Source organism: Globicephala melas, chromosome 3 (assembly GCF_963455315.2).
Source record: "Globicephala melas chromosome 3, mGloMel1.2, whole genome shotgun sequence".
NCBI lineage: Eukaryota > Metazoa > Chordata > Mammalia > Artiodactyla > Delphinidae > Globicephala > Globicephala melas.
Genome location: NC_083316.1, coordinates 126,989,893 through 127,014,787, shown reverse-complemented (window position 1 = coordinate 127,014,787; position 24,895 = coordinate 126,989,893). Strand labels below are relative to the sequence as shown.

Here is a 24,895-nt window from a genome sequence, read left to right as displayed (position 1 = left end):
TCAATACCCTCTTTTTAATATATTTTAAAAATGTAAATAACATTTTTTAATGGCAGCAGGGTGTGTATGTCTTATCTACGCTCCTCTTCCCTCCTCCTAGCAGATTTTACTTTTAAAAATTACGGAGCAAAAAAAAAAAAAAAGCTATTGAAACAGGTACAGAATGGATACATCTTAATTATGCTGAGTGAAAGAAGCCAGAAAAAAAAATTCTGTTTATATAATATTCTAGAAATTTTAAAATAATCTACACCGACAGAAAACACATCAGTGGTTGCCTGGAAATGGCTGAGGAGATCAGAAGAGGAGAGAGTGATTATAAAGGGACATAAGGAAACTTTCAAGGTGACAAATATATTCATTATCTTTTAAAAATTTTTTTTAATATAACTTTATTTATTTATTTATTTTTGGCTGCGTTAGGTCTTCATTGCTGCACACCAGCTTTCTCTAGTTGCTGTGAGCGGGGGAGGCTAATCCTCGTTGTGGTGCATGGGCTTCTCCTTGCTGTGGCTTTTCTTGTTGCAGAGCATGGGCTCTAGGCCCATAGGCTTCAGTAGTTGTGGCTCACAGGCTCCAGAGCACAGACTCAGTAGTTGTGGCGCACAGGCTTACTTGGTCCGCGGCCTGTGGGATCTTCCTGGACCAGGGATTGAACCCATGTCCCCTGCATTGGCAGGCCGACTCTTAACCACTGTAACACCAGGGAAATTCTTGCGTAACATTTCTAATAAAAATATGTTACTGCATTATATAATTTTTACTGAATATTTTAACAGCTTTATTGTGGTTTAATTTATATACAATAAACTGCACATAATTAAAGTGTATAATTTGATAACTTTCAACATATATATTCACCTGTGAAACCATCACCACAATCAAGATAATGAACATGGACTTCCCTGGTATATATAAACAGTGAAAATTTCCCTTCTCCCAAATTCACTCTCCTCTCCAAAGATTTACAGTTACCAGCATTTGAGTATTGTTTTCCAAACCCTATGCCATGTATCTATTGAAGTATCTATATATAGGCATGTACAGATGTGTGGTGTTAAAATTTAGAATCATGAATACCAGTACTTACTGTTTTCCTTAAGACTTTTATTCTTCACTGTCTGTACTGTTTAAATTATTTCATAAACATATATTACTTTATGTATATATGTTTAAAATCTCTATATGTTCCATAACCTATATATATATTTTTAAAAATCTATTCCAGTTGATTCATTTCAGCAGGGAAAGAAAAAAGAATGTAGTCAAAATATGAGGATGAATGAATTCATCCCATCCCTGGTAGAAGTCCCCAGTTCATTGACTGCTCAGTGCCAGGAGCTGTGCTTGGAATGCTGCTGAGTCCAAGTCTAGGAATGCCCCCTTTAGGTCATCTCCCACCTCAAATTTCATTGATTCTCTGGCTCCTCCTAATGTTTTACCCCAGAAAGGCAGAGCTTGTGAGAACCACATAGCTCCCTATTGGAATTACTGATGGAGGTGGGACTTTGCCATCTGCACCTGGGATGCACTGACTCTAGATAAGGTTCTTACTTCTGTGGTGACCACTACACCTTTATCAGAGAGACCCTTGAGAAAAGGCTGCACAATTTTCAGATACTGTTAGGACTCTATCAACCTTATCATTTTGCAGCCCTAATTAGAAACTAGCATACAATAACATCTCCTTATCTTTCTCAGATAACTTTTCCCCAATATGCAAATCTCCACCTCTGCCCCCACTGTTTACTCAGAAATATAAAGATTTCTAGTGCAAAATGGTTGTGTAAATAACCACTTTGACTTGTACTCTTAGAAACTGTACAAAAGCAAAAAGGGAAAAAATGCAAATTCTATTTACAGCAAAGCCAGAAGAGAAATATAATCCATAGTTACCAAAATACGTGTAAGGACCAACAAAAGCAGCTGAGATCAGACAGAAGCTGTGCAGGAGAAAGGAGAAGAAACTCAGAGAGGAGTGAGGGGACCCAGGGTGGGGGGTTAGGGGAGAGGGCAGATCTCAGAAAAGCATCAATAAAAACTCTTTCTGAAGGTGAAGAGCTCACTCAGAGCTGCACAGCTTATATCGCCTTTGTTTGAAACAGCGCTCATGGACAGTTCAGCAAGACTAACAACAAAAACTCTCCTGAATCTCATTTGGATCAGGGAAGCCAAAGAGATGAGGATGACAGAAAGAACTGCACGGGTGAGCCATATTTGCAGCAGTCCATCTGTGGCAACAGAGAAGAAAAGAGTGGAAATACATGTGTTGGTGAGGATGTGGAGCAACTGGGACTCTCATCCCTTGCTGGTGGGAGTGTACAATGGTGCAGCCACTTTGGAAAACTCGTTGGCAGTTTTTTACGAAGTTAGATGCATATCTATCCTATGATGGAGCAATTTCACTCTTTTTTTTGGGGGGGGGGTACGCGGGCCTCTCACTGTTGTGGCCTCTCCCGTTGCAGAGCACAGGCTCCGGACGTGCAGGCTCAGCGGCCAGGGCTCACGGGCCCAGCCGCTCCACGGCACGTGGGATCCTCCCGGATTGGGGCATGAACATGTGTCCCCTGCATCGGCAGGCGGACTCTCAACCACTGCGCCACCAGGGAAGTCCGCAATTTCACTCTTTACCCAAGAAAAATAGAAGCATATCCACACCAGGCCCAGAGCCTGGTGCCTTGGGTGGAAAATTTAAGGAGGGGCTCCCTCTCAGGGTTGTGCAAGTGCAAAGTTGGCACTTATAGGTACACAAGAGTGAGGGCCTCCTTAAATTTTGTGAACTAGGTTTCCTGGCTTGCCTCACCCTAGTCCTGGCTGTGATCCATACAAAGACTTGTAATCACAGGTTCACAGCAAGCAGCTTACTAAAGCTAAATTAGTAACAACTCAAATATTCATCAACAGATGAATTGATAAACAAATTGTGGCATATATAGCAGGAAGAAACTACTGATAAGGATGAATCTCATTATGCTAAGTGAAAGAAGCTAGACACAAGAGACTGCATGCTACATGATTCAATTAATACAAATATATAGAATGAGCAAAAACTAATCTAGTGACAGAAAACTGATCAGTGGTTGCTTGGGATGTGTGGGGTGTGGACTGACAGCAAAGGGACTTGAGAGCTTTCCGGGGCAGTGCTAAAATGCTACATCTTGATTGAGATGATGGCTACATAGGCTTAAACGCTGGTCAAAAGCCATTACCTGGACAATTAAAATATATGGACTTTATTGTATTTAAAAGGTTAATTTTAAAATTTGAAAGAGATTACCAGACATCTGAGAAAAGCCTCTAAGAAGAATAATCAAATGCACAAACACATGAAAGCACCTTGGAATGCACAGACACATGAAAGCACGTTGGAAGAAACTATGCAAAACATAAAAGCACAAACTGGGGTCCCTGGGCCAACAGTATCAGCATCCCCTGGGAACTTACTGGAAATGCAGATTCTGGGGTCCCACTCCAGAATCTGCATCAGAAACTCCAGGAGTGGGGCCCAGCAATCTGTTTCAATAAGCCCTCCAGGTGATTCTGATGTTGCCTCTTGTTGGAGAAATGCTGCCCTAAAAAAACCTCAGAGAGATAAGATGTTGCAATCATGAAATAAAAACAATATGCTTTAAAAAAGAATATTCTGAGAAAAATAAAAATTATAAATTTTATATTTTAAAATTAATTTTAAATTAAAATTAAAATTTGGAAATTTAAAATATAATAACAGAAATTAGGAATCAAATCAAACAGTAAGAAGATAAGGATGAGGAAATGTGTTCATATTTTTATCAATAAGTATATATTGAGTATCATTGCGCCAGGCTCTAGGGATACAACAGTGAACAAAATAGACAAAAACCCCTGCTCGTGTGCAGTTTATATTTTAGTGGGAGGAGACAGGCAACAGAAATAACTAAGAATAACTAAGTAATATACATATGTCAGCGGTGTATCTGCTATGGAGAAAAGTAAATCAGGAAAGTGGAAGAGGGAGTCTGGAGGCAGAGGGAAGGGATTGCAACTTTTTAAATAGTCAAGAAAGCTCTCACTGAGGAGATGAAATGTAAATAAACACCTGAAATAGGTGAAGAAACAGGCCATGTGAACACTGGGAAGAGCATTCTGGGCCGAGGGAATAGCATATGCTAAGGCCCTGGGGTGGGACTGCGCCTCATCCGTTTGAAGAATGACAAGGAGGTCACTGTGGCTGGAGCAAAGAGAGCTAGGGAAAGAGAAGTAGATTAGGTCAGAGCAACAACAAATGGGTGAAAATTGTATAGTGCTCTGTGAGCCACTTTAAGGGCTTTGGCTTTTATTCTGAGTGAGATGGGAAGATACTGGAGGAGTTTCAGCAGAGGAGTGCCATGATCTGATTTGGGTTTAAAAGGATGCTTTGTCTATTGGGTTGATATAGGCAAGGGCAGAAACAGCGAGACCTGTTGGGAGGCAGTTGTAGTAAGCCAGGATAAGATTGTGATGACTTGACAAGAGTGACAGCAGTGAAGGTGGTCAGTTTCTGAAAATAATTTTATCGTAGGTTGGACACATCGATGGACTGGAAGTGGAGTATGAGAGGGAGGAGCCAAACACTTTGGCCTGAGCAACGGGAAAGATAGAGTTGCCTTTTACTAGAACAGAAAGACAGTGGCAGGGGCAGGTTTTGGTGGGGAGCAAGGGGAGACTGTTGTGTGTGAAGCGCCTGTTAGACATCCAAGGGAAGAGGTCAGGTAGGCATTGGGATGATTGTGGAGAGTAGAGAGGTCCAGCCTAGAGATAAAAAATTGGCCATTGTCAGCATATTTATGGTAGTTAAGCAAAGAGACTAGATGAGCTCACCAGGGAAGTGAGTGCAAATAACTATGGGAGGAAATCCAAAAATCAAGTCTAGGAGAGCATAGAAAGATGACTAGGAATGAGCAGAAGGAACCATGAAGGCACGGTCACTGAGCTAGGAGGCAAACCAGAAGTGGTGGTGTCTGGGAAGCCAAGTGAAGAAAGTTTTTTAAGGAGGGGAGAGACTACCTATGTGAAATGCTACTGCTTGTTCACATAAGAAGAGGACTGAAAACAGACCATTGTGTTTAGTGAAGAATGACCATTGATGGTGTTCAAAAGAGCAGATTCGATTGGCTGCTGGGAGTGAAACCAACTCTGTTTGGAGAGAGAGTTCTTGGCCAACATTATTTATCTGTATCCCAACCCAATACCATCACCACCACCACCACCAGCCCGATTATCTATTCCCACCTAATGCCCCTGCACCCTAAATTATTTTGAAGCAAATTCCAGTTATATTCCTAAGGGAAAATATGAAGAGAATGGTGATACAGCCTTTTGTATAAAAAGGAGAGGGTATATGTTTATTGATTGTGTATGTCATATGAGTCCTGCTCAATTTCCCCTTTTTCTCTCCATCTCTTCTTTCAGGATCCCTTGGGTCCCCGATCCATTTCCTTCATACTCTATGACAGATGGGGGAAGTGCAGTCCACAGCCAATTAGTTAAGGGGGATGGGAACCAAAGGTCAGTCCCCTGACTTTAAGGTGGGACCAGCTTATGATACAACTTGTGCTCCAGAGCTCCCTGTGGGATCAGGCTGAAGCTAGTCTCCACCTGAGACTGCATCCTCACTTAGCTTTTCCCTTTTCTTCCCTTCTGCTTCCCTCACACCCGTTCTCCTGAGAACACTCCCTTAGTAAATCACTTTCTCAAGAAACCCTGTCTCAACTTCTCATTCTAGGCATAAGGCATTATCCCCATTTTACAGATGAGGAAAGTGGGCTTTAGAAAGATTTAAAACATTTAGGGTCGCACGGCTGATCATTGCTGAAGCCAGAGTGCCAATGACCACATACTTGACCATCTCACCGCACCCACCACTCAGCAGCACCCACGGTTAGTGAAGCAGCAGGGTGGGGAACGCCATCAAAGGGCAGAGAACACGCAGGAGCCCAGCCTCCCCGGAGAAGCTGAGCGAACGCCTTCCCAGGTTATGGGTACTGGGACAAAAGTGTTGAGATACAGCTTCCCAGCCTCCTATACCCCTGGACACATGACATGACCTCTTGGGGCTTAACCTCCCTGAGCCTCTGCCTCCTCATCTCTCAGCCAGAAGAGGGTCTGATGGGTTTCAGAGCACTTGGCACACTGTACTGATCAATATATCCACACAAGAGGTGATTCTCATTACTCTCACTGTCCACATCCAGTGGAGGGACAGACCTGGGTAGCATGGGGGGAACATATGTGCTTCGCCTCTCTGGGTTCTTCACTCAGGAAGTGGGAGTTGTTTGGCCTCATGAGGATGGGAAGGGGAAGGGCGACCTACAAACACCTTAAAGGAAGGAGAATTCCTGCCCCCGCTGTCTCAGAGGGACTCCATGAAAAGTGATGACAATGACAGTAAGATCTCTGATTCACTGAGTGCTATATGCTTTACAAACTCATTTACTCCCCACTGAGATCCTATGAGGTCGTTATTTTTCATTCCACTTAATAGATGAAACTGAGGCAAGGAGACAGGAAAACTATGCCCAAAGTCACACAAGAATATAGTGATAAAGCCAGGAGTCAAACTCTGTATAACTCCACAGCCAGTGTTCTTAAAAAACACTGGGAATTGAAACCTATTTTTTAATAAATGAAGTCCATACTCACACTTTGTGAGTCTAGGCGTCTTGCTGCTGCTTTCCTTTCCCCTTCTTTTATCAACACGTATCTGCTCCTTCCCGTTTTTTCTTGTAGCTGTTTCTTTTCCTTCCCCTTTGCTCTCTTTTTCTTCTATTTACATCCTAGACATAAAGAGAATGAGGGATTCTTCCAGGGAGCCCCCTTTAACTCTAGATTATCAGAGCTGGAAAGCCCCTCTTGGGTCAGTGAGTCCAACCTCTCATCCCTAGTGGAGAAACTGAGGCCTAGAGAGGAGGGGCAACGCACCCAGAGTCACACACGTCATGTGTCTCTTGGTTCTGGCTTCCCAGCCCTTGGCCCCCACATACATGGCAGTTACAAAATAGCACATGTAGAAGGAGCACATTTGGTTAAGGAAAAAACAAAAACACCCAGGGTACACAACACGGTCTCTGTACACATAGCTGCATTACATGTATTTAAGATGGTGTGGTGTAAAAATGTTAATGAAGTCCTACTTCGTCTGCAGAATCTAGAGTATTTAGAATCCTACCCAAATTTAAACTTTCACGAGGTATCTTATAATAGCCTGACTGATGTTCAAAAGAGTGAACTGTAAAGTGTGCTACACTTCGGCTGGGACACAGAAGTGCCCACCCATTTTTGTCAGAAACCAGAGAGAAATGCCATTGTTCACATGGAACTTCTATGGGTGGATTGAGTAATTATCTGTAGTATAAGCATTCTTTGTTAGTGTAATTTAAAATATTCTGTAAGCCATAACAGTATAATTCAAGAATTCATTAAGTGGCACAGTGCCAAAAAGTTCACTTAAAAATTCTTAATTTGGGGGCTTCCCTGGTGGCGCAGTGGTTGAGAGTCCGTCTGCCGATGCAGGGGACACGGGTTCGTGCCCCGGTCCGGGAAGATCCCACATGCCGCGGAGCGGCTGGGCCCGTGAGCCACGGCCGCTGAGCCTGCGCGTCCGGAGCCTGTGCTCCGCAACAGGAGAGGCCACAACAATGAGAGGCCAGCGTATGCAAAAAAAAAAAAAATTCTTAATTTGGGAATGGAAATTAGAAATGGCTATAGAAATTAGGAATTGTTATAAAGAAAGCCAAACACCATCATTATGTAACATGGTGATGACCAAGGAAGGTGCATCCTGTTCAGTAAATTAGCAACGTGGTTGAAATGAAAAGCAGCCGTTAAAGCAAGGACCCCACTAAGGGAACAAACAGCAGCTCAGATACTAGGAAAAGTGCTGGTGCCATATCTACACTACAACGTGCCTCTGAGCCAAGCTCTTGTGACTTTTGATGATTAGAAAGGAGGTAATGTTGATAAAATGTTTTACCACTAACGGCTTTGTGGTAAACGAAGTATGTTTAAAGAAAAAAAAATGTGTTACAAAGTTAAGAGACGTATGCGCTCTGAAGACCCAGAGAAAAATTTTGCAAGCTGTCTAAAAAGCCCATCCAGAGAATCCAACGGGATCTCTCTGCCACCAACACCGACACTCTTGGTGCCTGGGAGAATGCGCGAGGGATGGGGAATTCTGCAGGGACACAGAACCAGAGGGCATATGGGAAAAGATGCCAGCAGTCTGACAACCTGAACTAACCTGCAGGCAGGATTGCAATGACAGGAGCGTCAGGGCATGTGTATGAGAACCCGGGTACACTCCTTGGAATTAAATGCTGCTCACACAGGAGCATATCAGAAGAACAGGCTTTAAAACATATTATATTGCCCCAATAAAGATGTTAAAAAAAAAAAAACATATTATATTGCTTTAGTGTAAGGAAGACTTTGCAGTGGTATGCAGTGGCCAATGGCGTACCATAAGTGGGTTATAGGGGTGCTGAGATGTTGATACTTTTGCCCCTTGGAGCAGCCAGCTGGGTCCTAACGTGGCTAGAGCTTCTGAGACAATTACCTCTAGTCATGAGTAGGCTTGTTCTTTTATCCTGAGGATCTATAAAATGTTATCGTTTTCCACATGTGTTATGGTATAAAAGAGATTGGGAAACATCGGATAAGTGGGGTGTTATAATTTTTTGTTCAAGTGGAGACACTTTTGAGAATAAAAGGGGCTGGGCTTCCCTGGTGGCGCAGTGGTTGGGAGTCCGCCTGCCGATGCAGGGGACACGGGTTCGTGCCCCGGTCCGGGAAGATCCCACATGCCGCGGAGCAGCTGGGCCTGTGAGCCGTGGCCACTGAGCCTGTGTGTCCGGAGCCTGTGCTCCGCAACGGGAGGGGCCGCAACAGTGAGAGGCCAGCGTACCGCAAAAAAAAAAAAAAAGAATGCTATCGAGAATAAAAGGGGCTGTATTAATATTTTTTTAGACATCTTTATTGGAGTATAATTGCTTTACAATGGAGCTGTATTAATAGTTACACCAGGACACCAGGCATATAGTGGGACTGTTCCAGGTGAACTGGGGTGAATGGTGGAGTAGGCAGAATAATGGCCCCCAAAGCTGTCCAGGTCCTAATCCCCACAGCCTGTGAATATGTTACCTTAGATGGCCAAAGAGACTTTGCAGATGTGATGAAGTTAAAGATATTGACAAGAGGAGATTATACCGGATTATCCAAGTCGGGCCTAATGTAATCACAATGGTTCTTATAGGAGGGAAGCAGAAAGGTCAGAGAAGAGAAGATGCTCCTCTACTGGCTTTGGAGATGGAGCCACAAGCCAAGAAAGTGCGGGAGGCCTTTAGAAGCTGGAGAAGCAAAGAAGGGGATTCTCCCTAGAGCCTCCAGAAAAAAACACAGCCCTGCCAACATCTTGATTTTAGGACTTCTGACCTCCAGCACTGTAAGACAACAAATTTCTCTTGTTTTATCCACAAAACGTGTGGTAATGTGCTAAAGCCGCAATAGGAAACTAACACAAATACTCTTTATAATTTAAGAAGTTTATCTTTATGCTTATATAATTTTTAAAAGTACAAAGATAAGTAAAAAAGAACTAAAAGTGAAATAATTATATTGACAGGAGGAGTGGGGGAGATTGACAGGCATAAATTTTCATCTAACAGCATGTTGATTAGTTGAGAAATATCATTAAAGTGTATTATACAAAGAGATGGAGAACTGAAGAACTAAAACAAAAAACCAATTAAAAAAAAAAGGCTAGCCCCAGAAAGAGGAATGGAGAGGGTCAGATAAGGAGACTCTAGCTTTAATTATAAATCCTTTGATTAAAAAAATTAAGGGTTTAACTATGGACATCTTTTCAAAAATGTGAATATTAACTTTTTTTTTTTTTTTTTTTGGCTGCGTTGGGTCTTTGTTGCTGTGGAGCATGGGCTCTAGGCATGCGGGCTTCAGTAGTTGTGGCTCGCGGGCTCTAGAGCGCAGGCTCAGTAGTTGTGGCGCACGGGCTTAGCTCCGCGGCATGTGGGATCTTCCCGGACCGGGGCTCAAACCCGTGTCCCCTGCATTGGCAGGCGGATTCTTAACCACTGCGCCACCAGGGAAGCCCCGTGAATATTAATTTTTAAAGTAGGAGTGTGTGGCGGGAAGCCTCCGAGAGCTTACTGGGCTCAGGTTCTCCAAAGCTCTAGCTTCCAATCTATCTGAAACCAACTTACAGCTTCCATCGTACCCACAGATCCTCCCCTAACCTCTTACTCAGCCAACAGCTTCTTTGATCTCAGTCTCAGCATAAGACAGTGCCAACTGGTAGGTCCTCCTGAAATAAGGCAGGAAAAGGCAGCATTGGGTGAGGAATATTCCCAGGATTGGGACCAAGCCCTCTAAGAGATCTGGAGCAAACCCACTAAGCCCCTGTAGGGCAGGCAGACCTTGGGGTTACCTCACAACGGTAACAAAGGACCTGGGAGAGCTTAGAAGAGAGAAGTGCCTCCTGTTGCCAAAAACAGACTGATGTAGGGGCCCAAAGGAAAGGGCTGAGGCTAGCTCTGCCATGTACTAGCAAGTCCCTTTCATCCGGGCTTCAGTTTCTCACCGATGAAATAGGGGAAGAAATTCATCTCCCAAATCTTTCAGCTCCGTGAGTCCTTCTTTTCCCTGCTTCAGCAACATCCCTCCCTCCAAAGAAGACTGGACAGGCCCTCAGTCAGCCACAGAATCATTATATATTACACTTTAGAGTTTCTTTGAGATGGTCTGCTGCAACCCATTCATTTTTTTTTTTTTTTTTTCTTAGCCACACCACTTGGCTTGCGGGATCTTAGTTCCCTGACCAGGGATTGAACCCCAGGCCATGGCAGTGAAAGTCCTAACCACTGGACTGCCAGGGAAATCTCCTATACATTTTATATACGGGAAATTGAACCTCAGAGAGACAAAGGTGTTTGGTCAGGGTCACACTTGGTAAGAAGTGTGAGAACCTTTGGGTTCTCTTCTGACCCCTCACTTAGACCCTAGGGTTCCATGGTCATGATTTACCATATGAAGGTACAGAATAGTACCTGTTTAATATGCAAATAACTTGTGTCTGAGTTTTTAAAAATACAGTATAAGATGCCACTATGGAAAAAACATAACCATATAAAAGAAGATGAATGGTTATATTAGTTTCCTATTGCTGTGTAATAAATTACCACAAACTTCGTGGCTTAAAGTGACATACATTTATTGTCTCACAGTTTCTCTGGGTCAGAAGTTCAGGCATGGCTTAACTCGGTCCTAAGCTTATAGGGGCTCACAGGTTGCAACTACGTGTTGGCTGAGCTATAGTCTCATCTGGAGGCACAACTGGAGAATAATATTCCTCCAAGCTCGCTCAGGTTTCTGGCACAACTAATTCCTTTGCTGTTGTAGGACTGAGGGCCCCAGCTTCTTGCTGGCTGTCAGCTTCTCGCTGGCCCTCAGCTCCTAACCATATGGGCCTCCTAACATGACCACTTACTTCTTTAAAGCCAACTAACTTTGAAGTCTCTAGAGTCTGCTAGTAAACCAAGACCTTATATGACGATGTAATCATGAAAGTGACATTACATCATCTTTGCCACATTCTATTGGTTAGAAGCAAGCATAGGTCCCACCCACACTCAAGAGGAGGAGATAAACAAGGGCATGAATACCATAAATATCAAAGGAGGTGGAATCTTAGAGTCTATCACCACAGTGGTGAAAATAGTGTGTGTAAAAAGGACTGAGGACTTCCCTGGTGGTCCAGGGGTTAAGACTCTGTGCTTCCACTGCAGGGTGCGTAGGTTTGATCCCTGATCCCTGTTCGAGGAACTAAGATCCCACATGACGCGTGGCACGGCCAAAAGGAAAGGGGGGTGGGGACTGAAATGTCTACTCCTGTCAAGACAACTGAGAGGAGGGCTAAGTTTTAGCCATTGGATTTGGCAACAGGAACCATAGTTGCCACTGGCAAAAGCAGTTTCAGTTAAATAATAAGGATGAAAGTCGGCTGAGGTAGATTCAAGAGAATGGAAAGTGAGAAATTGGAGAGAGTGAATAGAGACAACTCTTTAAGGAGTTTTGCTATGAAAGGGAGCAGAGAGATGAGAGATTAAAGGTACTATGGTATGTTTATATGTTCATGGGAATGAGGCCGTAGAAAGGGAAGGGCTGATGGTGCAAGAGAGAGGGAAGGATCATTGCAGGAGGAAGACTCTTGAGTAGGTGAAGGAAAGGGGATGAGATCCAGTGCTCAAGATAAAGGGACTGAGGACAGGATGAGGATGGCTCAGCCACCTTCATGGGAGAAAAAGCCTCGTATATGGATTCAGACACAGGTCAGTGGATAGATTTAGTGGCTGGAGGATAAGGAAGTTCTCTTCTGATTGCTTCTGTTTTCTCAATGAAATGAGAACAATGCCATCGGCTGACAGTGAAAAGGGGAGAGTAATGGAGGTTTGAATAGAGAGAAGAGGTAGGAAATAGTCCTCTTGAAGAGTGGAAGAACCACATAAATAAGACAAAGAGTAGATTTTCCCTGCGGTGCTAGGACCCACCTGAGGTTTTCATAAATTTAAAATGTGACGGGTTGGCAAATCCGGCTGTTGTTCTCTAGCCACATTCAACTACTTGGGTGTAGTCTCAAAGTAGAGGCAAAGGTGCATCCGGTCAGTGTTGTGGCTTTGGAAGGTGGATACAATACAAGGAGAGGGACAAGACAGATGAGAGTGTATGGCAGGGAGACTCCACAACTGACCAATCACTGGGTAAAAAGGGGAATGAAGCTATGAGGGGGCGAAGAGCAGTGGATGGGTCTCAGAGCAGCATCAGTGGACAGGAGGCCCTGACGTGGTCAAAGATCTGGTAGGGTCTGCAAATTAGTGGATGTGAGATGGACCAGTAGGTGTTGGTGAGGCACCCAGAGAATGGGATGCTTGAAATAGAGACTTTGAAAGTAGTGTAGGAACACAACATTGTAAATCAACCATACTTCAATAAAACTTTTTTCAGAATAGTGGTGCAGGTTTTGATAATGACAAGGTCTGGGGTGTGATGGTGGGAGTCAGTGTGTGGAGGACAAACTGAAAGAAAAGGTGGTCAAGGACGTAAGAGGCTGGAGTACAGGTGATTGCTTTATGCGGTTGAACTAATCAAGAATGATCATAGGGAAATGGTGGAGGGAGAGAGAGAGGGCAAGAAAGGGAAAAAAGAGAAAGAGGGTGTTAAGTGGAAGAGGGGGCGGCCCTGAGGGCCGTGCGTGCCGCAACAAGTAGAGGTGCTGCGGACTGCTGCCACGTGTTCCAAGGGAACTGTCTTAGAGAGGAGAGAGGAAAGCAGCCCTCTCTTAGAGGCCTGCAGAGGAAGCAGTGACCTCAGGGGGAAGCCACGTGTTGTTACAGCAGCAAGGCGAAGAGAACATTGCTGTGCAGGGGACTTCCCTCTTCCTCAGGAAAACCTTCCTGATCCCCTTTATCAGAGTAACTGCTTTTATTACACACACTCAGCCTTGCTAAATTTTCCTTCAGAGCGCTTATCACAGTTGAAATTTTTTTAATTTATGTATGGGAAACCCTGATTGATATTCATGATTTCCAGCTAAGCTCATGGAAGGCAGGGACTGCACCCTGGCCCCGGTGGATCCCCAGCACGCAGCGGAGTGGCCAGCATGGGGGTACTTCATCGGAAGGAGGAAGAGAAAGAACAGACTCTTAGAGCAACTGTGAGGCGTCTCCGTGTTGAGGGTAGGAGAAGCCCATCTCTCCATCCATTCATGCTTTTGGCCGTTTGTTCTTCCCAAGGAGCAGAGCCTGCATCACAACAGGCGAGGTAGGCAGTGCAGTATTTAAGCTCCTGAGCCTTCTACGGCTCACACAGCTGAGAGCTGGGCGTTGCAGCTCCTGCATGCCAAACCTGTGCTTGCTCAACCCCTGCCAAAGCCATGACCACTCCCAGCCCCTCACCCACACGGTGCTTGAGCGCAAGAGTGAGGTGTCTGCCTGCCTGGGGTGGGAGGCACCTCCTTCAGCAGCCCAAGGAATGCTCCGGTGGCCCCCAGGGAGCGTCTAGCAGCATCTCCACCAGGTCTCCTCCTGCCCGGAGGAGGTCAGTGGGATCTCATAAGTCTCCTTACCTCCCCGACACGGGCTCCTGGGCCTGAGATCTTGCACCTAGAGACTTTTATGGGAACTTTTCCCTTCTTCTTTCCAGTAACTCCAGGAGCTAAATCTTGACAGACAGGCAAAGAGAGGTTTAGAGAAGTTGTGTTGGTGGCAAAAAATAATGCTCCTTAAAGATAATTTTTAAATCCTAAGCATAACTCTTTAGGGGTCCATTTACTCAACATTACTGAGCACCTGGGCATCGTGGGGCTACAGCAGTGAGCACGTGACATCATTCACGTCCCTGCCTCTAAGGCTCTCGCAGCCCTGGGAGGAAGAGATGTGCACACAAAACTGAAATAACAGAGAGAATGACATGGGTGAAGTGCCTCAAACATAGTTGATACTCAGTAACTGATGGACAAATTAACTTTTAAAAAACCTGGATTTACATATCAATTAATTTCAATATATATTACCATGTATAACTGAATACCATTCAATTGGATAAATGTATCATCATTAATTTCCCTAGCATTATGACTTGACAAATAGCTTGCTTATAATTTTACAAGTATAACTAAGGCTGTAATGAGTACCCTTGAGTTTACATACATGTTTGAACACTCCCTATTATATCCTATAGGTAAACTTCTAAATATAAAATTGTTAGTCAAAATGTGCTAATTTCCATCTAATACATATTTTCCACTGTCTATTGGAACGATTGTAACACACATGGAAGAGGAAACCTTCAAGCATTTTATGGGAGGGGAGAGAACGTTGAACTAGATGGCTTCTAGGATGCTGGACAACCTGTAGTTAAGATCACAGAAAAACACACTCATTCCCATCCTGCTTTTGTGACTTCCATGTTAGCTGTGTGACCTTGGGCAAGCTGTCCCCATCTCTGAGCCATAGGTAAAATGGTGAGAATAAGTCCTATTGCTTAGAGTTGTTGAGAGGGTTAAAGGAGACAATGGGTATTAAGCACAATGTGGGTAGCGCTTATAACAGGGATTTCTCCCTCAGATTGTGGGCAGGGCTAAGTCTGGTTCTGGCATCCTGTGAATTTTCTGTCACAACTTAACCAATTTCATGGGGAGCTTTCTCCTCAAGAGCCCACAAGGCAGCAGAGGAAGGAAATGTTCTTTATCACTTATCCCCAGAAAACCCCCAAGTTAAGGTCAGGCCACCTGTCCTGGAACCCTGAGTACAATTAGGGCCAGACTTAGCATCAGTGCCAAGGGAACAAGAGAGAGTAGATCTGAGAAGCCATGGGACACATCAGACTCACCTCTGCTTGGGCAAGTCAGGGCCTGGAGATGCAGCCAGGGAAGTGAGGGGCGAGCTGGGCCACCCCTTTCTCCTGCCAGCATCGCCACATGTCCCTCAGTAAAAACATCGAATTTCAAGTACTGCTTTTTCTGCCATGGAACAATGTGGAAAAGTCATAGAAATTGAGAGTAGGAAACTACATTGTAGGTTTTGCACATCCCTGCCTCCCATCAATCAGGGTTAGGGTAGGAAACCGTATTTTACGCAGGAAAATACCAGAAATAGATTTCATAATGGGAATTAGGGGCTTACAGAGCCATTAGGAGGGTCGGAGGAGGGGGCTGTAGACTGGACTTACAGGAAGGATTCTCAGAACAATGCCTCTGAAGTGGCACCCGGGGAGTCACCACCTCCCCCATAATCAGGAAGGCAGGGAAGCAGGAGACCCCTGGAACCACTGTGGTCAGGAACCCAAGGCTGCTGCTGTGTCCCAGGGATTGGGCCTGGGGCCTGCCGCGGCATGCCTCTAGACAACCTCGAGAACAAAGCCAGGATGACTCTATAGAAAAACGCCTCCTCTCTACAGCCTCTCCTGACAGCAGAAAACAGCCTGAAGCAGCAGATATCCTCCACCACCTTTTTTTTTTTTTTTTCTCTACCACCTTTTGACCTTCCTGTTTTATAGACAGAACTGTAGCTTCCAGGAGTATAGGAGATGTAACTAACTGTTCCCTTTCCAGCCTCTGCAATAGAGGAAGACACACCAAAAAGATGTGGGAATAGAAACTACCAGTCAACCCTGTCCTGCATACCTTGGTCTCTGCTTGAATACCCTTACTGACAGGGAGCTCACTACCTCAGCAGTCTTCTAGGGAGAATGTTGGCGAGATCTGAGGGCTTTTTTTTTTTAAATTGAAGTATCATTGAATTACAATGTTGTGTTAATTACTGCTGTACAGCAAACTGACTCAGTTATACATATATATACCCATTCATTTTCATATTCTTTTCCATTATGGTTTATCACAGGATATTGAATATAGTTCTCTGCCATACAGTAGGACCTTGTTGTTTATCCATTCTGTATATAATAGTTTGCATTGGCTAATCCCAAACTCCCAATCCAGCCCTCTCCCACCGCCCCCGCCCTTGGCAACCACAAGTCTATTCTCTATGTCCCTGAGGACTTTCTTAGATTAGTAGGAGAGCTGTTGCACCATACCTGCTGTTGACCTTCACCCCACCTGGATGCACAGCACTTTGTGCTCCCTTATCTTAATGACAGCCCTTCAAGGAGGGGCAGGGCATGAGTCTGGCTGTCCTAATTTCCACAGAGTCCTTTCAAGCGCTTCTCCAAGACATAGTTTCCTGGGCCCTGACGTCTTAACTCTCACCTTCAGACAGGTTCCAGTCGTACAAAAACTTTGATAAAGTGAGGAATAGGAACCGAGTCCAGGAGTGCAGCCCCACAAGGAGCTGCCACTTGCACTCTTCAGAGACCGATCCAGGGTGAGAAGTGTGGCACCCAGCGCTTGCTGGGATAGACAGAAACAGTCCCTCTCACCCTCGGCTTGTGGAAAGCAAATGAGTGGTACCCCTTGGAGGATAATTTGTTACTGTGAAAACTTTAAAAGTACATGCCCTTGACCTACTAAACCCACTTCTGAGAATGTATCTAACAGGCAAATTCTCATATATGTAGGAAGTCATATGTGCATAATTACCCGTTTCAGCTCAGGAAAGAGCCAAAATACTCACCAATAGGGGACTGGTTAAATAACCCATGATGCAGCCTCTAACAAAATACTACACAGTTGTAAAAACAATGAAGAATGAGCCATATCTATTACACACTGATGGGCACAATCTTGTTCTTTAAAAAAGTAAAGGTAGAAGTGAATTTAATACTGTACAAAGGGGTATAAGCGTATGTGGCCCTCCTAAAAGAAACCTGCCCAAGTACAGTCACCCGTTCCCTGGCTCTTTTGAGTCTCAGTTTTCTCACCTATAAAAATGGGTATTGTGGGACTTCCCTGGCAGTCCAGTGGTTAAGACTGTACGCTTCCACTGCAGGGAGCACGGATTTGATCCCTGGTTGTGACACTGTGCACCGCTGATTGGGACTTGAACCCACGTGCTGGCACTCAAACCCAACCTAAACCCAGACTGGGACTTGAACCCAGTCTTTTAATTAGAGTCACTCACCTGTGTCTGGACTTAACTGAGGCTCAGGTTCTTTGTGTCTCAGCGCAGAAGGAATTCAGCGAGAGGCAAAGTGATAGGCAAGAAGTAGATTTATTAATATAGGATGCTTGTGAGGGATACAAGCTGGCAGGTGAGGGGGCTCTGCCCCAAGGATTAAGCAGGCTACATTTTTATAGTCAAAGGAAAGTGGGGGAGGGGGAAAGACCGCCTTCCTCATTCTTCGAGTAGACATCAGGCTTACATCACTGGCTCCTCCTTTGTATCAGGCAGGAGAGTGTTTGACCCTATGAGGTCACACTAGCACTGTCATAGTGCTTACTCAAATCTGCAGCAGGGTGGTAACATATACTAAAATATGTTGAATAGTCTCAGGTTTCTGTATAATGAGGGTCTCCTACTTTGGGATGTCACCTTTCCCTTAAATTCCTGTCCTTGGTCCTAAGGATCCCTGTCTTGCTGAACTCCACCAGCAGAATGCAGGCCTCATTTTTTTCTTTCACTTAATAACCTGGGCATATCTCATGCTTTGATTTATGGCTTTATAGTTAAACAAGGCTGCTTCGTTCCACGACGTTCCCCATAGTTCTTGAGCGATCATTAACTTACAGTGGTCTCCCAAAGTTCCCTAGGTTTCCCTCTCTATCTATAATCCCCTGCTGGGACTTCTACAACTACCTGTGATGGATAGAGTAAGATAGAGTACTATCCTACTCTATCCCTATCAGTCGAGGAGCTAAGATCCCACTAAGATCCCACATGCTGTGCTCAGTGTGGCCAAAAAAATAAAGGGGGTGGGGTGGGGTGGGGATTAACAGCCTACTTATTGGAAAGATTAAGTAATGTATGCAAAGTTATTTTGTAAATGTTAGAGTACTTGACACTTAAATGGTTGGTTTCCACTATTACTTTTTTTTTTTTTTTTTTTGCTGTACGCAGGCCTCTCACTGTCGTGGCCTCTCCTGTTGCGGAGCACAGGCTCCGGACACACAGGCTCAGCGGCCATGGCTCACGGGCCTAGCCGCTCCGCGGCATGTGGGATCTTCCCGGACCGGGGCACGAACCCATGTCCCCTGCATCAGCAGGCGGACTCTCAACCACTGCGCCACCAGGGAAGCCCCACTATTACTTTTAACATAATTATTGGTTAATGATTCTTAGGAGTCTCCCTAGGCCATGGGTCTTCTTAGGAATTTGATAAACGTCATGAAATTGTAGGCAAAGTTTAATGATTAATGTTTGCTTTTTCTCTGAGAGGATCAATTCTTTATCTCAAGGAAAAAGAAATTTGTGATTCACAAAAAGAAGAAAAGTTGTAAATTTTCTGAACAGTCTAGTGGAGTGATAACCCTTTAATTTTTCCCTTGTTTTATAAGTCCCTATTATCTTCCCCTAAATGCATTCTTATCTCCAGAGTTCAGCCCCTAGAGTCTGCCTTTCCTTCACCAGTGATGTTGAAACCTCCACACCCTCCATCCTCTGAAGTTTGCTGTGCCCTCGGGGCTCTGCCATTGTTCTCTGTGATGTTAGAGGTAACTGGGAGAGTGTCCAAGGTCAGACCCATTTCCTGTCTTACATAAAGTGCTTTTATTTTATATTCTCTGTTCTCCTCTCCCAGGCCACAGAACCTAGAGGCTCTTCCTGCAGAGTGGTGGAGAGGGAGGGCAGAGGAGTCTACCTTCTTCGAATCCTGATGCCACCACTGATCAGCCTTGTGGCATTGGTCAATTTCCCTAAGCCTCAGTTGCCCCATCTGTAAAACAGGGCTAATAGTAGAGAGTTGTTCTCTAGATTAAGTGAGACAATAATACTTAGTAAATGGTTAGTCTAATTAATTACCCTTATCAATGGTTACTCTAATTAATTACCCTTATCTTAGGAAAAGTTCAAAAGGTTCTGCTCCCAGGAAATAATGCATAAAACCTTAAGAAATAAGAGACCCTTGAGAATTGCAAGCCCACTTTACACAAAGAGAAAATGGACCTAGAGAGCGAAAGGGACTTGTCCCAGGTTGCACAGCAAACCAGAGGCAATGCCAGGGTGAAAACTGGGCACTGAGCTCCCAGCACAGGGAGCTCCTGTGCCTCACACGCCCCACTGGATGGGGGAGAAGGGCAGTTACAAATTCTTTTTTTTTAAAACAATGGTTAGCATCTTTTTATTTGCAGGTATCAGGAGCACAAATATATATAGCCAGCTAGTATACTACTAGTCTCTAGTGTGTTGATGGAGCCCCTGATAGGAGGGCTTGGTGCCCTTTCTTTATCCTGTTTCTCTTTTCCTTTTGGCTACTTACTGCTCCAGCCTACTCTCTGTAGTACCTTGTTGTCTGTCCATGTGAGACTAGTCATATACTTACATCATTAATATCAAACTAGAGTTCTTAGTACCCCTGTCTACATGTCTTAAATATTTGGAGGTTTTGGGGTTTTCTTTAATAGACTTTGTTTCTTTTTTATTTATTTATTTTATTTATTTATTTTTGGCGGAATTGGGTCTTCGTTGCTGCACGCAGGCTTTCTCTAGTTGTGGCGAGCGGGGGCTACTCTTTGTTGTGGTGTGCAGGTTTCTCATTGTGGTGGCTTCTCTTGTTGCAGAGCCCAGATTCTAGGCACACAGGTTTCAGTAGTTGTGGCACGCGGGCTCAGCAGTTGTGGCTCCCGGGCTCTAGAGCGCAGGCTCAGTAGTTGTGGATCATGGGCTTAGTTGCTCCGCGGCATATGGGATCTTCCCGAACCAGGGCTCGAACCCGTGTCCCCTGCATTGGCAGGCCGACTCTTAACCACTGCGCCACCAGGGAAGCCCTCCATGTCTTTTTATGGCTTGATAGCTGTTTTTTTTTTTTTTTTTTTTTACTGCTGAATAATACTGCACTGTCTGAATATACCACAGTTTATCTGTCCACCTACTGAAGGACGTCGTGGTTGCTTCTAAGTTTTGGCATTTATGAATAAACCTGCTATAAACATTCGTGTAAGGTCTTTGTGTTGCCAAAAGTTTTCAGTTCATTTGAGAAGATACCAAGGAATGCAATTGCTGAATCATACGGTAAGGATCCGTTTAGTATTGTGAGAAACCACCAAACAGTTTTCCGAAGTGGCTGTTTCATACCATTGTGCATTCCCACCAGCAGTGTGAGTGTTCCCGTCACTCCACATTCTCACCAGCATTTTATGTTGTCAGTGTTGTGGAGTTTGGCCATTCTAATAGGTGTGTAGTGATATCTCCATGTTGTTGTAACTTGCATTTCCCTGATGACATATGAAGTGAAGCATTTTTATGCTTTTTTTGCTTTCTGTACACTTCTTTTGATGAAAGGTCTGTTCAGGTCTTTTGCCCATTTTTTAATTGGGTTGTTCATTTTCTTATTGTTGAGTTTTAAGAGAGATAACAGTCCTTTTTCAGATATGCTTTTGCGAGTATTTTCTCTTAGTCTATGGCTTGTCTTCTCATTGTCTTCACAAATCCATTTTTGTCCTGTTTTTCATCCTAACATACCTACTCAACTCCCTTCCTTCTGCCCACATCGTCGTCTCCATCTCGGTCCTGTCAGACTGTAGGTGATAGGCTGTGGCCTTGCACCACAAGGGTGTCCTAATGAACTGTGCCTACCGCTTTTGCTGCTGGTGAGAGCCTCCGAGCCATCTCACAAAGGAGACTTCCTTTGCTTTAGTTCTAGCCCCAGGTTCTGCTGGTTCTCCTGCCATCTCTTTATACACATACCAGAACAAGGCCTCTTGACTGTGCTCCATCAGCCAAGAATTTGTTCCATCACAAAAGTAGTGTCCTTTTTTCACTTTCAACACACACAGTTTTATTTAATTTATTTATTTTTTAAATATTTATTTGGCTGCATCGGGTCTTACTTGCGGCAAGAGGGCTCTTCGTTGTGGCGTGCGGGCCTCTCTCTAGTTGTGGCGCATGGGCTCCAGAGCACGTGGGCTTAGTTGCCCCACAGTATGTGGGATCTTAGTTCCCTGATCAGGGATCGAACCCACTTCCCCTGCATTGGAAGGTGAATTTTTAACCACTGGACGACCAGGGAAGTCCCAACACACACAATTTTTAAAATAATATTGAATATGTGTTTAAAACTCTACAGGATTTAAAAAAATAACCTATTTAATATATATGTATATAAATTATTTATACATAATATTTATAAATATATTTAAAAGACCTGGACTGAATCACACTACACTGTTAAAAGTAGTTACTTTTGAGGAAAGAAGTGAGAAGGAGAATTAGATTGGGATGAAGTGGGGAGAGGGGTATGAATACAGATGTTCCTTTTTTACGTATATACTTCTGCACCATTTGACCGTTGTATAATAATCATTCATCACCACTATATTTTTTAACTAAATGGGGAAAAAGTCACATTACTTCTCATTTCCTTGAAATTCTGATGTGCCCGTGGGAGTATGAACCCCTGCACTCCTGGTAAAAACTGTTGTAGTAAGGGGTAGCGTGTATGATAATCTTCATTGCTAGCACAAAGACCAGCAATTTTTGTGGTGTCTGGGAAGCAGCAGGGTGTAATAGGAAAATCACTGTTGTGGAGCCAGGAGACGTGAGGTCAGGTTTTGGATCAGCCGTGTGATCTGAGGTGCTCTGCAAACATCTTTACTCACCCTTACTGACTCTGTTAATTGTGGACCAGCCTACACAGAAAGAGCCAAGGGCCAAGGCAGGATAGGAACAAAGCATAGGATGTGGGCGATGGAGGCCCTTCAGCTCCACTGGCTTCAGCAGCCAGGACCAAGAAGCTAGAAGTTGCAGGTAAGCACAAAAGGCAGAGGGGCCAGGCTAAGGAGGCCCAAGGGCAGTATAAGATGGCTCATGACCCTGAACAGCATGCAGCGACTCAAAGTCAGACGGGTCCTGTGTGTACTTCCGAGAAGATCAGTGCATCCACTGAGAAACCAGCATCTCGTTCACTCATTAGTTCATTCATCCATTTACTGAACTAGTGTCAATCGAGTACTCACTATAGATCAGGCGCCATGCTAGCTGTTAGGGAGATAAGGATAAATGAAACAGGTATGATCCCTACCTTGATGGAGTTTCATGACCTAGCGGCAGAGACGGAAAATAAATAAGAAAAGAAGTAAATGTATAATCATGAATTAGGATAAGAGCTACAGGGGGATGGGGAAAACCTGTCTGAGGATGTGAAGTTTAAGCCAAGATATGAAGGACAAGAGCTGACCAAATGAAGAGGCATGGGAATGGTATCAGCAAAAGGCGGTGGAATGGGAAGAGCTGAGAGTCCTCCAGAAGCTGGTGACGCATCTGAGTGAGGAGGAAGAGATGTAGAAGGGAAGAAGGGAAAGGGAGGCCGGAGCCGATCATGTGCTAGAATGTTATTCCAAGAGTAGAGGAAAGCTCCGTAAGGGTCGTAAGCAGAGGAAGGGCATGACATAATCAATAATTTTATTTTTTTTCCGTACGCGGGCCTCTCACTGTTGTGGCCTCTCCCGTTACGGAGCACAGGCTCCAGACGCGCAGGCTCAGCGGCCATGGCTCACGGGCCCAGCCGCTCCGCGGCATGTGGGATCTTCCGAGACCGGGGCACGAACCCATGTCCCCTGCATCGGCAGGTGGACTCTCAACCACTGCGCCACCAGGGAAGCCCCCATAATCAATAATTTTTAAAAGATATCTATAGCTGCTGCATGGATCATAGATGGGCGAGCCAAAAGAAACAGATTCATTCCATGCGGCAAGAGATGGCCTAACACTGAGCAGAGTGTTCAGTGTCCAAGTCAAGTCAGAATTTTCAGGGGTCAGAGCCTTCCTTCTCCAAGCAGATGAGACTGGGCAGCAGATAATGGGATAGGGAGGCCAAGGCAGGCCCTCGGCTCCATAACTACCTGGACACAGAGATTTTGCCTGGGAACATACCTGGACACATGTTAAAAGAGCCTGCCAGGGCATCCCTGCCTCTTCTTGAGCAGCAAGAGGTCTGAGGCTGCCACAAGGCTTCCTACCTAAGGCTGTGGGTAGCAAGGGCACCCAGGCAAGACAGGTGAGGCAGAGGGTAATAACTCCAGCACAGTGGGTGGCCCCATATTCTCTCTGCCTCTCTTCTTTTTATAACCAATAATCTTCTCCTCCCAACACCCACATGCAATCATGTTCTTCCTCCTGCTTGTGGACTAGCTGGGATTCTTCTTTGTGTTCCTCATGTTTGTGGTAGATAACTGTAAACAGGTAGGGCAAAGCCCTGGAGCAGAATTGCAAGATGGCAGGAGATATGCCAGCTTGAGCTTCCAGCAGCTCCCTCCCAATCAACCAAGTTAGTGAAAGCCTAAACAATTCAGTCCTTTTCTCAAAGCAGCAACAGATAAAACCCGAGCATACCTTTTCTACTTGAGAATCTTCAAGGTCTCCCTACTGCACAGGATATATTCTAATCTGGCTCATAAGGCTTTGGGCGACCTGGCCCCCACCTAGCATCCAGCCTGATTTTCCACTTCTCTTCTGTATGTGTCCAATGCTCCAAAACGTGAGTTCTCTAGTGCTCCCACATATATCTCCTCTTTCCCACCACTGAGCCTTTACTTCTGCTGTTCTTCTCACATGCAGTGTCCTTCCTCCTCCACTCTCTCTCCAAATATCTACACCAGGGGTCCCCAACCGCCGGGCCACGGACAGGTACCGGTCCGTGGCCTGTTAGGAACCAGGCCACACAGCAGGAGGTGAGTGGTGGGTGAGCGAGCGAAGCTTCTTCTGTTTTTACAGCTGCTCCCCATCACTCGCATTACCACCTGAGCTCCGCCTCCTGTCAGATCAACGGCAGCATTAGATTCTCAGAGCAGCGCGAACCCTGCTGTGAACTGTGCATGTGAGGGATCTAGGTTGCGCGCTCCATATGAGAATCTAATGCCTGATGATCTTCAGTGGAGCTGAGGTGGTGATGCTAGCGCTGGCAGCGGCTGCAAATACAGATTATCATTAGCAGAGAGGTTCGACTGCATAGAGACCATAGTAAATCAATTGCTTGCAGACTCATATCAAAACCGGTGAGTGGCAAGTGACAATTAAGCTGCATCTGGTGGCAAGTGAGTTGAAGTACTTCAGTTGTACAGCTGCATCTGATGGCAGGCTTTAAGTCAGAGTCTGACACTTATTTTAGCTCGGTGTGGCCTGCCCATTATTTTCTTTACCACTTTCATCCACGCCTCTTTCCCACACTGCACACTTGTCTCAGTCACAGTTTTGGTAAGTCCACAAACTAACCCTAGCCAAAATGAGTGAAAAACAAATGTCGCTGGGGAGCTTCTTTGAAA

General features: G+C 44.8%; 1 protein-coding gene across 5 annotated transcripts in view; it reads left to right on the top strand.

Annotated features, from left to right (window-relative positions):
- The window catches only part of LOC115840783 (proton-coupled amino acid transporter 2), a 75,507-nt gene that overhangs the window by 305 nt on the left and 50,307 nt on the right, over window positions 1–24,895 (top strand). Inside the window, exons 2-3 of one of the 5 annotated variants that reach the window (XM_060296507.1) lie at window positions 9,269–9,457; window positions 13,618–13,763. The exons of 1 other annotated variant lie outside the window; for it this stretch is intronic. The gene's annotated coding sequence lies outside the window, so the exon portion shown is untranslated. Of the gene's footprint in view, window positions 1–9,268; window positions 9,458–13,617; window positions 13,849–24,895 lie in introns of all 5 variants that reach the window. 3 more of the 5 variants (XM_060296504.1, XM_060296505.1, XM_060296509.1) reach the window with 3 other exon arrangements.